This window comes from Cuculus canorus, chromosome 2 (genome assembly GCF_017976375.1).
Source record: "Cuculus canorus isolate bCucCan1 chromosome 2, bCucCan1.pri, whole genome shotgun sequence".
Taxonomy (NCBI): domain Eukaryota; kingdom Metazoa; phylum Chordata; class Aves; order Cuculiformes; family Cuculidae; genus Cuculus; species Cuculus canorus.
The window spans coordinates 99,962,720-99,975,523 of record NC_071402.1 but is presented as its reverse complement, the minus strand read 5'-3'; the positions used below and the strand labels follow the sequence as shown (position 1 = coordinate 99,975,523).

Sequence of the window (12,804 nt, the reverse complement as noted above, 5' to 3'; positions counted from 1 at the left end):
TCAGATCCACCAGCATTCAACAATACAACCCAAACCAAGGAGTTCCCAGTGGTAAAACCTAAGGCATTCTAAAACTGTGCTCTTGCGCTCTTCGTTGGTTCTTAAGATCTGCTATAATTTTGGGGGTGGTGATTTTTTTTGTTGTTTCTTTTAAAAAAAAAGCTTGCATGAAATGAACTATTAGAATGATAGTCTTATTACAGCTTGTAATATAGCTTATTTAAATATTACACACAGTTGGTCTAAATATTGCCCTAAAGAAATCCTATTTTTTTGTTCAAACTTAAAATGAAAGTTTATTGAAAGGACCACTAAGATTTCTAAATTATAAATTAGATTGGGGATTCCAAAAGTAAGTATTTATAAGTATTCCACTACAAGTCTTTAAAACTTTTAGGGGTTCAAAAATCTATTTTTTATAATAGAAAACTGTTAAGGAAAACATTAATCCTCCCCCAACAGTTTACCTGTCAGTATTTAAAATATTTACCACTTGTAAGGAAGTTGTTAATAGTTTTGACAGTATAAAATTATGAACCCTTGCAGGATAACTCAGATATCTATCTTTTATTCCTTTTACAAATCAGGACAAAAAGAACGTCCCACTACTTGCTCACAAGCAGAAAACAAGGATATTCAAATGCTTTTAATAATTTAAATTATACGGGATATGTTTGTTTGCATTATCCATAAACTTTTTGATTTTTTAAATTTCATCATTGCTGAAATAACACAGGAATATTTAATGCAATTCTGCATTCCACTAACATTTTAGTTCTAATGTCGCATGCATACCATTGTCGTGAACATCATGGTTCCCCACGAGCTGTTTCAAACACCTGTACAGCCTAGAATCAAGACTTTTTAGCCACAAGACTTGGAGACAATCAGTTAAATCAGTTCCTTAGATACCCCATCACTTCAGAACTGACATGAATTAGGAAATAGAAGTGGTTCTAAACAGCTGTTTAGCAAGTAGGCATTGTGAAGTCTGCTGGAAGAGTTGGGGTTGTTCAGCCTGGAGAAGAGAAGGCTCCAGGGAGACCTTAGTGCAGCTTCCAGAACTGAAAGGGATGCAGGAAAGCTGGGGAGGGGTTCTTGATCAGGGAGCGCAGGGACAGGACAAGGAAGAACGGTTTAAAGCTGAAAGAAGGGAGATATAGATGAAACATTAGGAAGAATTTGTTCCGCGGGAAGATGGGAGGCACTGGCGCAGGTTGCCCAGAGAAGTCGCGACTGCCCGTCCTGGGAGGTGTCCAAGTCCAGGCTAGATGAAGCTTTCGGCAGCCCGGTGGGAGGCAGTAGATTGGACTTGGATGATCTTTAAGGTCGTTTCTCCCTCAATCCCAGTCCCTGACCTCCCGCCCCGCGCGCCGCCTGCAGGGGGAGCCGTGCCGCGCCCCGCCGCCAGCACGCGCGCCGGCCCCCCGCACCTCCCCTCGCCTCGCGGCGCTGCCCCCGCCCCGCGGGCCGTGCTCCCTCCGCGCGCCGCCAGCGCGAGGGCAGCGGCGGCGTCGCCGGGGCCCGGGACTGACCTCGGCTCAGCCTCCGCGCACGCCGCGCCCGCCCTCTGGCCCCCGCCCGCTCCTCAGCCACAGCCAGAAAGGGAAAATGGCGCTCGATTTATCCCTGGAAGTGACGTCTGGGGCCCTATTTGCATGCCGAGAAGCTGGCCAATGGGAACGGGCCCCGGCCCGCGCTCCCATTGGCTTCGCCGAGAGGTCGGGGGCAGGGCCTCGCGAGGGGCCGCCCCTCGTCCCCCGGGCTCACCTGCACCCGGGTTACGTGCCCCGCCCACCCGGGACGCTGCCGGGAGATCTCGCGATAGCCAGATGCGTGATGTTATCCGGGAGTGGGCGGGGCCCGTGGGCATCGTGCTCACCACGTGACCGGCCAGAACTGCTGTCCGGCTCCGCGCGCGGCGGAGGCTTGAGCATCGTGTCCTCGCGAGGGGTCCTGGCGCCATCCCAGGCCCGGAGGAGGGGACGGGCCCGGCTCCCTCAGTACCCATTGGCATAGGCTTCCGCTGCCAGGCGTGCCTCACACCTCTGCCATGGCGCTCCTCCACCTGCCCTGGCGGCCGTGTGTGGGGCTGGCGCTCCAGAGGGCCAGGGTGTCGCGGCGGGGAGCTGTGAGAGCCCCTATGGGACCCCAGCGGGACTCCTCTCGGGTGACATCATCATAGAATCAATCATAGGATGGTTTGGGTTGGAAGGGACCTTAAAGATCAAACAGCTCCATGCCCCATGCCATGGGCAGGGACACCTCCCACTTGACCAGGCTGCCCAAGGCCCGATTCAACCTGGTCTTGAACACCTCCAGGGACGGGGCAGCCACACTGGCTTGCAGCAACCTGTTCAGTGCCTCATCACTCACGTGGTGAAGAAAGTCCTCCTTATGTCTAGTCTAAATCTGCCCCTCTCTAGTTTACAGACTTTCACCCTTGTTCTATCACTACAAGCCTTTGCGAACAGTCCTCCCCAGCTTTCTTGTAGCTGCTTTCAGGTACTGGAAGGTCACTATAAGATCTCCCTGGAGCCTTCTCCAGGTTGAACAAGCCCAACTCTCTCAGCCTATTCTTGTATGGGAGGTGCTCCAGCCCTCTGATCATCTCTGTAGCCCTCCTCTGGACCTGTTCCAACACTCCTTTGAGCTGTGTCTACCAGCCGCCTCCATGTGGAGCACTGAACACAGTTCTTACTCCTACTGTGATGGCAAATGGGTTCTGATGAACACAAGATGGAAGCAGAAATGGTTCCCTGTGCTGGTGGGTGACAGCCATACCACAAGAACAAGACAAGCAGCCACATCAGCAGTGTTCACCATGTGAATGAAATGCTGATCACATGGAAGTCAGGGAATTTTGTCATTGGTGTTGGTAGCCATACTGTTTCACTGCTTGTCTATGTACAGCTCATATGCAAGCCAAGATGTTGGCCAACTCCCATCAAAGCCCATGAAGGCCACAGCAGTAGACTGACTGGTATCTTGTCAAGAAGTAATACTAATAAAATATTCAAATTGGCAGGAAATTATTCTGTTTCTTTTCCAGTAGTGGCCACAAAAGTTATTTATTTTGCAGTCAACACTCTAGTAAGTACACTGAAACAGAAGTAGTTGTAAGTTTTTTGGGGTGATAACTTTCTGTTTTTAAAAATTTATATGATATAAAATTATTAGCCACGTCCATTCTGCAAAGTAGTGTAGGCTGTCAGGGTGTAGGTAAGTCAAGACTCAAAAACATTGATGGAAAAAAGAGCAGATGTCCGTGAAATGTAAATTGTCGATAGCAGTTATATGACCAAACTATAAAAAATGTTATAACACAGTGCCAGGAGGCATATGTCCCAGTAAGTTAATATGTAGCATTTCAAATGAAGTTACTAGCTGCTGTCTCATAATTCATAAAGTAAAATAATTTAATATAGCTCTGCCGAAATAGAAATGCCCAATAGCTTGTATACAACCAACAACATTCAACTTCTGTTGCAACAAAGCATCACCAAATAATTGCATAGTGTTTCAAACAATGAATGCGTTAAAATGATTAAGCAAAGGATTAAGATTAAGAGAAAATAGTTGTGAAAGGGTCTTTCACAGCTGAACATTGCAGCAAAACTGTGGAATATCTCCTGATTTACACAGGATCACAGAACGGTTGAGGTAGGCAGCAAACCTCTGGAGGTCATCTGGTCCAGCCCCACCTGCTCAAGCAGGGCCACCTAGAGCCTGTTGCCCAGGATCACATCCAGATGGCATTTGAAATCAGCCAGTGGTTTCTATCATGGTAATAAAAATGGGAGTTATTTTATAAAGTAACTTATATTAAATGTACCTACATAATAACTTCATTTGTAAATATATTATCTCTTTATCTCCAGCTATCCAATCATGCACTGTGCTCAGCAAACTCAGTTGCTATTTAAATGAGGTGGAGTTAAGAGTTAACACTCATTTGCTTGGGAAAGGAGGTTACATTTTTACAGTGCAGGACTAGCACTAAATTAGAAGTTAGTCCATTAGCCTCCAACACATGTGTAAGACTTTTCAAAGTGAAACCTGTGTCTAGACTTCAAATTCTTCCACTTGTGAAAAACAAACAGGATAGCAACATGCAAAATGCATTTGAGAGGAGGTCTTGGAACAATAAAAATGGATAAGGTTAAAAGGGAGGAGTGATGTATGTATCCATTTACCCGATAAGTCAACAACAAATTCAAATTATAAAGATAAATGGATTTGAGAGCAATAGAGTGAAAGGAAGAAAGGACAGAAATACACAATGTAAAGACGAGTAAAAAGTTAAAAGGTCAGTTAGTTTTTCTGAGACAGAAATACTAGTTTTAATCAACTAAATCCAATGGGATTAGTAATTTGCATTGGAAATGTATTTCAAGACAAGAAACAACTCCAACTAGGGGGTATCAAGACATTTGTTGATTGTGTTTTCATTACATGTAGCTTTGCTGTCATATGGGAATTCAATATTTGTTTAGTTAGTTACCCCTTTAAGTAACATTTTAAGTAATATTTAGCAGTAACAAATAAAGTAGTATTTTTGCTTGTATTGCTTGACTTCTGGGGAGGTGACAATAACAGGAAGAGAGTGCTTTGGCAACTCACAGTGAGCTGTGAGCACTTTAGCCCGGTCTTCTTCCTGTAGGTGAAATTCACAATTTCAGCTCTTTCCCATTAGCTCTCTGCAAGCGGAACAGCAGGAGCAAAGAGCACCCACCTGCATGTGTGCAGCCAACAGCTGAGGTGGCAGAAGAGACTCCTCAGAGTCTATAGAAAAGTATAACTAACTAACTAACTAACTAACTTCTCTGGCTGCTTTCCAGGTCCCGGATGAAGATCCCAGACCAGTATTGACTTACATGGCTCTTCTAGGGAAGTACAGGAGGGTGGAGGGGAGTTCTGTCTTTTTACAAGGATTTCCAGTCAATATATGTTCTTTTCAACCGTTCAGTACATTTCCTACGTGAACTTATATTAGTGTAACGGTAGCAAAATTCTCCTTGCTTTTCAAATAGATGCTGCAGCGCATACCAAGCTCAGTGATCATATTCAAGACTGCCTGTTGAATATTTCCATCAGCCTATCCTGGAAGTTTAAATATTAATGTGATTACTTTACAAAATCTCTTCCCAACAAATAGAAGTTACATGGTCTCCCTTTGCATAGTGCTTATGTTTGCTTTGCCAGAGAAAGGTGTTTCATTGATTGTTGTAGTGTTGCCATGACTGGATAAACCGAAGACGACCTGGGAAGAGTTTCCAAGGGAGCCATGCACTGGTCTCCCGCTACCACTCCATTCTTCTGCTCCCTGCAGGGGGCCTTCTCTAATCCTTTCTTCCAAAGTAACAATACCCTACAGCTCCAAAGTAACAATACCCTACACCTATGACTCTTGAAGTCTGTAGTTCAAACAAAATTATATGTTAGGAGCTGAAGTACTTTTCACTGGAGTCCAGTTAAAATAGCAGGATATCCACTGTGCTTAGTGTTTTGTGATGCAAGCTGGCACAGTCTGTTCCCTTAGATCAGCCTCAAATTCCACTGAACTCTAGAAAGCCTGAATAATCACTGAAAGTGATAGATTTTTCAAGCCAGTGCTTATCAAGAAGGAGCTTCTCTTCTAGAAGAAGACAAGGAAGCCAAGAAACAAGGCAGGAAGAAAAGGCAAAGCACAATGCCAGGCATGCAGAAGTTATACAAAAAGTAACCATATTTAAAAAGTCTGGTTGCTTTTACAGCTTAAAGTATGTTGCCAGGTCAGTGCTAGAGAAATTAAAAGCATGACAGAGTTGAAAAAATGAGTACTGTTGTAAAAGAGAAAAAAAATGATAGAGAAGCTTTTTCCAGGGAAGCTGTTCTCTCATTTACGCAAGAAAACATTTTAATCGCAACTTGCTGTTTTCACTCTCTGCCATGAGATGCTGTCATAGCTAGGTGGTTCAACACTTCCTTGAGAACTCAACCCCTGATTTGGAAAGTACAAAACGGGTCTTAATTTCTGTGCTGGCAATATAAACATGTACCAATCTCTAGCCTCAGTTTCCATTAGGTAATATTAATAAAACCAATAGATGTCATATACCAGAATTCAATATCTATGCCAAATTAACTTGTCCTCGATATTTATCCCTAAAACATTTCTCTTAGTTTGGATACTTAATGAAATCATCTCTCCTCGTGTTCTATATGAATATTTTTAGATGAGTATAATGTAGAGATTTCCAGGGGAAAATTTCATCACAATTACTTGTTAGTGATGGTTGAAGCAAGATCACTTTCCTAAACAAAACAGTGTTTATTAATATGTTTTTACCTAAAAAAATAGATTTAAAATTAATGTTAAACTGTGTGACTACTTTGGCTAAAAGAAAGATGGGTCTTAAAAATCCAGGCAGTGTTGTAGAAAAGAATTAATAATTCAGAAACTGAGAAGTAAAGGTAAGAAGAAAAGAGCAAGGACCCTTTCCAAGTCCATTCACTATTTAGTGTCTCTGGCACTTAATTCACGCTCAAAATTAATTTTAGAAATAATCAGATATTTCTGAATTTCCAGTATAATCAGGAATTTTTCAGCTTCATTTACATTAGAAGCATTTTAGTAAAATTTGGGAAATGTATGCCTGGAAAGATTAAATGTATCCGCTCAAAAAAAATTAATCATAAAATGTATACAGTAATGCAGGAAATCAATTCCTCAGTAGATACAAATATTTCTACTTTGAGAATTACATTGAGAAACATGTACATTAAGAAATGTTTACTTCTCATAATTTCTAAAGTCTGGAAATGCAAACAAGAAGATATTAGAAGAAAGCAATCACCACTGCTTTTGCCAACACTTTGCACATACAATTCTGGGGTTTTTTTTCAGATGTTTCCTGTTTTTAGAAGAGGATTTAAAAACCAATTATAAAGATGCGTTGGGTGTTGCCAGTCACTGCCTTTTTAATGTCAAACATCCCTTCAAGTTTGGTCCAGGTTTCCCTAGCTTGTTCTGGAAGTACATGGCTTTATGTCAGTCAATATCAAAGGGAGCTGAATAACTCTGCAGCAGTACATATTTGGTTCACACAATAGGGCTAATAAAACTAATGAAATCTTTGAACTGTATTAAACCGGAGAATATATTCAAAGACTGAACTATACTTTCTCCTGGTTTAAGTTTCATCAGCAAATAATTTTCTTGTGGTGCTTGATGTCACATGTAATTTGCATGATAAATAGTATTTATACATATAGATTCTTATTAACCTATCCAGACTTTCTGCTATTTTCCACTGAAGAGAGTTTCCATCAAGCAAGTATTCTGAGGAAGCTACAAGCCAGTATTATATAGTTTCATTCTACATTATGTACATATCACATATTAAGTATTTTTCTTTGCTCAGAAATAATATTTAGCAAATTCTTAGAAGAAATGTAATTCTTATATATATTTATTTAAATAGCTACAGTAGTTTGGGTGTAGTGTTTAAGGAAAGGTACTTTTCTAGATGTGCACCCCATCTTAGTGTGATTTGCTGGATTTTGATAGGGGAAAAAAGAAAACATAAAATAGTGGATGCTTAACAGAGCTGCAGACTAATATATATATATATGAATAATTAGCTGCTGGAGGGGAGGGGAAACAAAACCCCAGAAGTAAAGGTCACTTACTGTGGAATCATAGCAGTCCCTCTAGACAATTTACACTGCCCACCACTGATGCCTGGCAAACTTGATCCTGGAAATGAGATATTTCACCTGGGTACATGAAAAAATGGTTGTGGCACTGCTCCCACTCCTAAACTTGACACATAAATCCAAGTCAATAGTATCTAAAGTGTTTCAGAAAATATTCCATTACACAGCCTTTCAGATGTCTTGTCTTGACTAAAAAGAAATGTTTACTTTACGAGACATTAAGCTTATGTTAAGTGTGAGAAGTACACAAGTCTGATGATAGTACGGGAAGGAGGTCATTTCTTCAGCAGAATTATTTGGTTTGGAAAAAGAATGTATTCGTTCTATCAATGTATCAAAGCAAATCCTAAATAATTTACATGCATACAATTTCTTTTTTTCTTATTCTAAGTATTGCTTGAAAAGAAGACAGATGAAGAGGCCAATTTAGATGATGTTCTAAGGCCACCTTTTCAAGATTAGGATCTTCATGTTATCTGATAGTTTGCCCCATACCATAGTTCAGCTAGAGAAGTCCAAATGAAAACTGCTACAACCTCAGGAAAATTGCAGAAGTCATAGACAGTAGCAGATTCATGGCCAACAAACAACTGTTCAAAAAAGGTGTAAAAAATGTGAGATTATTGTGGAGCTGGGCTTAATACTGTTGAGCAGATTCAATTGGATTCAATGCCAGCAAAGGAGGAGTGGCATGGTGATGATTAGAAAGAGTGTACGAAGTTCAACACAGAAAAGACTAGATTAACCTTATAGCTCAGGAACTCAGCTCTCCTGGAGGGGAGAGACAAAGAGATGGTTATTGAACATGTTCTAACATGTCACAGTGAGACAAGGCTCAGCTTGATTGCTTCACTCAGTACAAGTGGACACGTTCAAATATAGACATTTTCTTACCATTGGTTGGAAAATGTTGGTATGCAGGAGTGAACAGCAAGTTATCATAAAGTTTCCTGTGAAACTGAAGAAATCCATGATGAAAGCTTTTCAATTATTATCTGAGGCTTACAGTGCAGAGATCCCAAAGATCAAATTGATGCTCAAAAGAACATATTTTTTGTCAGTAAAAGATGTAAAAGCAAAACTGACAAGAGATCCTCAACAGCCTTTCAGAAAACGATCGGTCAAATTGCTTTGAATATTGGCAGAATCACATGCAGCTGTGTGCCGACTCAGAACGGAACTATTTTGAAGGTGATCATAGTTGTTTTTCTTAATTGCTTAAAGAAAAGAGAGTAACAGGCACAGTCTCATTGTATTTGGGTTGGACTTCACATTCCTTCAAAGTGGAACACCTAAGGGTGATTGTGAGGTGCCCAGTTCTGATCATGTTTTTAATATCAGGAATCCAAACACTGGAGATGCTAATATGAAAGCCCTCCAGACGTATAATTTGTTCAGCCTCCTCACAGATTTCTGGAGCTCTCATCCTACCTGACTGGTTAAGAACTTATCCTTGAATAAGGATAAGTTTCACATCTAGCTAGTTGACTCTGCACCTAAGCTTAATCCAACTATCAAAGTCCTGTTTGCAAGCAGGTACCAAAGCTGCTGGTCCCAAAGTGGCTAGTACAGTTTCTTGAACAACCATCGGTGGGATGATTAGCGTAAGGGAAGTTCATGTTGAGGTTGTCTGGGCTAAAGGACTGTTCTTCCTGATTCCCCAGGGAATCAGAAGGGGTATCAGTATGCTAGATGAGAAAAAGTCTAGACGAGCATGAGACATAGCAGGAGGTTTTGAGTTTCACCAGGAGTTAGGACAACAGTGCCAAAGGTACTTGGCTCACAACATCAGCCAAGTCAGGACTTAATTTCAGCACCAGCACTTAATTTCTGCACCTTCTGCATTTGTACGTACATTTTTAAGGAAACTGCTTTCTTCACGTATACAATAACCTTAAAACAGAAGGGAGATTTCAGGGAATGGATGAGAGTTCCAGTGCTCAGTTCTTCCATGATGCCAGTCCTTGTAACTGTGGTACATGACCACTGATGTTCTTCCTCTAGGCATTCAGCCAGTGAAAGGGTGCTCTTCAGGGGAACTATTGTCCAGAGGTACCAGGTGTTTCCTGGCTGCAGCTGACCATTGGGGAAAATAAGTAAATTTTGAGGGAACGCTTGTTATTTGCGAGAGAGTTGTATCATTGGACTAAGTATCAGAAGTTCTTCAACATCAAGGATGCCAAATCTATGAACAGAAAACAATGTTTTCATGTTATGTGGGCTTCTACCACTATTAGTTCAATATGCACAATGCCATTATGGATCTAAAATCTTTCTTACATAACATGTTGGGTCATGAGCCAGCAGGTTGACTATAGCTATAAACTGCAGGGGGATTTCATATTTGTCTCTGCTAGTATGAGCCAGTTCAGAGATCAGTCCAGTCCAAACATATCCAGTCAGGCACACATTTGGATGATCTAATCAACTTTAAGCCTGCACGGAAATAAACACCTCTGCTAGCACCTTTCAGCAGTAATACAGCGAAGATATTCTAAGCAGCTGGACAATTAGACTATTTTTTCATCAATAATAACCTTCAGACTTCAGCTAAGTGTTGATCTTGACTACACTGGGGTCTGCTTTTGCCAGTTAAATATGTGTGTGTATATATATATACATATACACGTATATATATAAAAAGTACTGTGTATCAAGATTGAGAAACTAACTTCTAAATATTTTAATAACTTATGAGCTGTACTGAAAAAGGCCCAGGCCTCTTGAGAAATAGAGAATGGCTTTTCTTTTCAGCTTTGTAAGCAGCTTTTGCAACTTGCCTGTCTCCCTTTCCAACATCTTTTCCTAAACATTGCTGGTGGACGGTGATTGCCCACACTTTTCTATGCTGAGTAGCTGTTCACCGTCTTGTCGAATGGTATTTGCACAACAGTCAGCTAGATAGGGAAAGGTGCATAAAAATAAGCTGCTTTCTAGGTAACACAACTGTATCTGTTGATGCTGACTTATAAGTATTACTGATCATCTGCTGATTCAAGAGCAGCTTTATATTTGCCCTGCTAGTCAGATATATTGTAATTTAGTGTAAATAAATGGATCAACATCTTTGACCCTGTCTTGAATTAGATTTTTGAAGTGCTACCAAGAATTAGTTCTTAAATTCACAGACTCAATATGTACACAAACATCTATATACATAGATAGGTATAGTAATGTCTGTGAATAGCAGGGCACTTTGTGCAGGGGCTGTCTGTGTGGCACTGTAGACCTGCTAGTTGAGTCTCAGCCTCAAAATCAGACTGAAAAATAACATTGTGGTGGAGTTTGTTACAGCTTGTCTGACTAGGAGGATGAAGTAGATGAGCTATAGACAACTATGAGAAGCCCTCAATTGCAAGTCCTTGCCCTGATGTGGAATTTCTGTCATCCAGGTATTTTCTAGGACAGTAAAACAGGACCGTGCAAGCAGTCCATGAGTTTCCCAGCCTCCACTCATGACAATTTCTGAATGTAAATGCTGGATAAGCTGACCAGGTAATTCATTACTTGACCTGTTTCTCACAAATAGGAAGGAAGTGATGGCAAATATGGCTGTAGACAGCTCTTTGAGTTGCTGTGACCACCAGATCATCAAACTAAGGCTCCAGAGAAAGGCTGGCAAGGTAAGCAGCAGAGCTGGGGTTAGAACTTTTAGGATAGTCAACATTGTCTTATACAGAGTAGGAAAGAGGCAAGGTAGGTAGGGCTCCCTGCTTTGCCATTGAACTGAAAGGCAAAAAGAGAGCATACAAGAGGTGAAACGATGGCAGGCAGAAAAAGAAAAGTGCAAGTATAAGGGTGTTCTTGATGAAATCGGGAAGACCAAAGGCAAGGTGTAGCTAAAACTTTCTAGGAATGAAAAGGTCAAAAAGAATGATTTCTACAAGTGTATCAGCACCAGGGAGGTCAAGAGAAAATAAGGGTCCAGTGATGAATGGTGCATACAGTTTATTGGTAGACAACATGGAAAAGACTGAAGCACTCAATATCTTTTAACTTTACTCTTTCCACTCCTCCCAAATCTATGTACATACCAGCCTAGTGCAGGAAGGTGAGGAACAGCAAAACAGCAACTTCTTAGAGAAGCTAGATGTCAAATCTGCGGTGGTGGATAGAGTATGTCCAAGATGCAAAAAGGCTAGGTTGGCTCAGTCTGATGAAAAGGATCCTGAAGGGCAATCTATTAGTTTCAAATCTTAGAATGTCCAGAGTTGGAAAGAACCTGCAAAGATCATTGAGTCTAGCTCCTGTCCCTATATAGGACAACCCCAACATTCATACCATGTGTCTGAAGGCATTGTCAAAATTCTTCTTGAATATTTTCAGGGTTTAGGTCATGACTCCTTCTGGGAGGAGCCTATTCCAGTGCTTCACCACTCTCTGAGTGAAGGACCTGAAGAACCTTTTTCTAATATCCAATCTCAACCTCCCCTGGCACATCTTCTTGTCATTCTCTTGGGTCCTGTCATTGGTCATCAAAGAGCTCAGCACCTTCCCTTGTGAAGAAGATGTAGACCACAATGAAGTGACTCCTCGGTTTCCTCCAGGCTGAACAGACCACGTGAGTTCAGCCGCTCCTTGTATGACTTCCCCTCTCAACCTTTCACCACCATTAGGATTTATTTTCCAGTAGGTTTGAGCAAAGCTTACAAGGTAAGATGGGCTATCTGAAACATCCTACCAAAACAAGTCAGAAGTAGTTACCACGATAGACAAACATTTCTGCATTTTTAATCCTATAGTTTGAAGTGTGATGCTTTGTTAGCTAGGTGTTCATGAGAATGACTGGTTATTCACCATTGAAGAACAAATAAGTGCAGTGCAGCAATGTGCTATCAGCAGTGACTGAATGCAAGAAAAATAAGCATGCAACTCATTATTCCTAGTTAAAAAAGATTTTCTTCTGGTTTGATAGGGCATATTCTATAGAGCTTTGAAAGTTTTAAAGCTAAACTTTTTTGACTTCACTTATCCTCTTGCAAAGTTAGGTATATGACAAAATGGCAAAGCGTTCAGCAATATACTAATCTCTTTCTCTTTGCTTAGCATTTATTCTACATTTCTTCGCTTTACATATGCAAACAAGGCTTAAGGGTAGTTTGG

General features: G+C 41.1%; 1 protein-coding gene across 4 annotated transcripts in view; it reads right to left on the bottom strand.

The window, feature by feature from the left end:
- ADNP2 (ADNP homeobox 2) overlaps window positions 1–1,670 on the bottom strand; it is a 36,890-nt gene extending 35,220 nt beyond the window's left edge. The window contains exon 1 of one of the 4 annotated variants that reach the window (XM_054057105.1): window positions 1,536–1,670. The gene's annotated coding sequence lies outside the window, so the exon portion shown is untranslated. Of the gene's footprint in view, window positions 1–795; window positions 1,391–1,535 lie in introns of those variants that run through there. The other 3 variants (XM_054057107.1, XM_054057110.1, XM_054057106.1) reach the window with 3 other exon arrangements.
- Window positions 1,671–12,804: the final 11,134 nt, after the last annotated feature.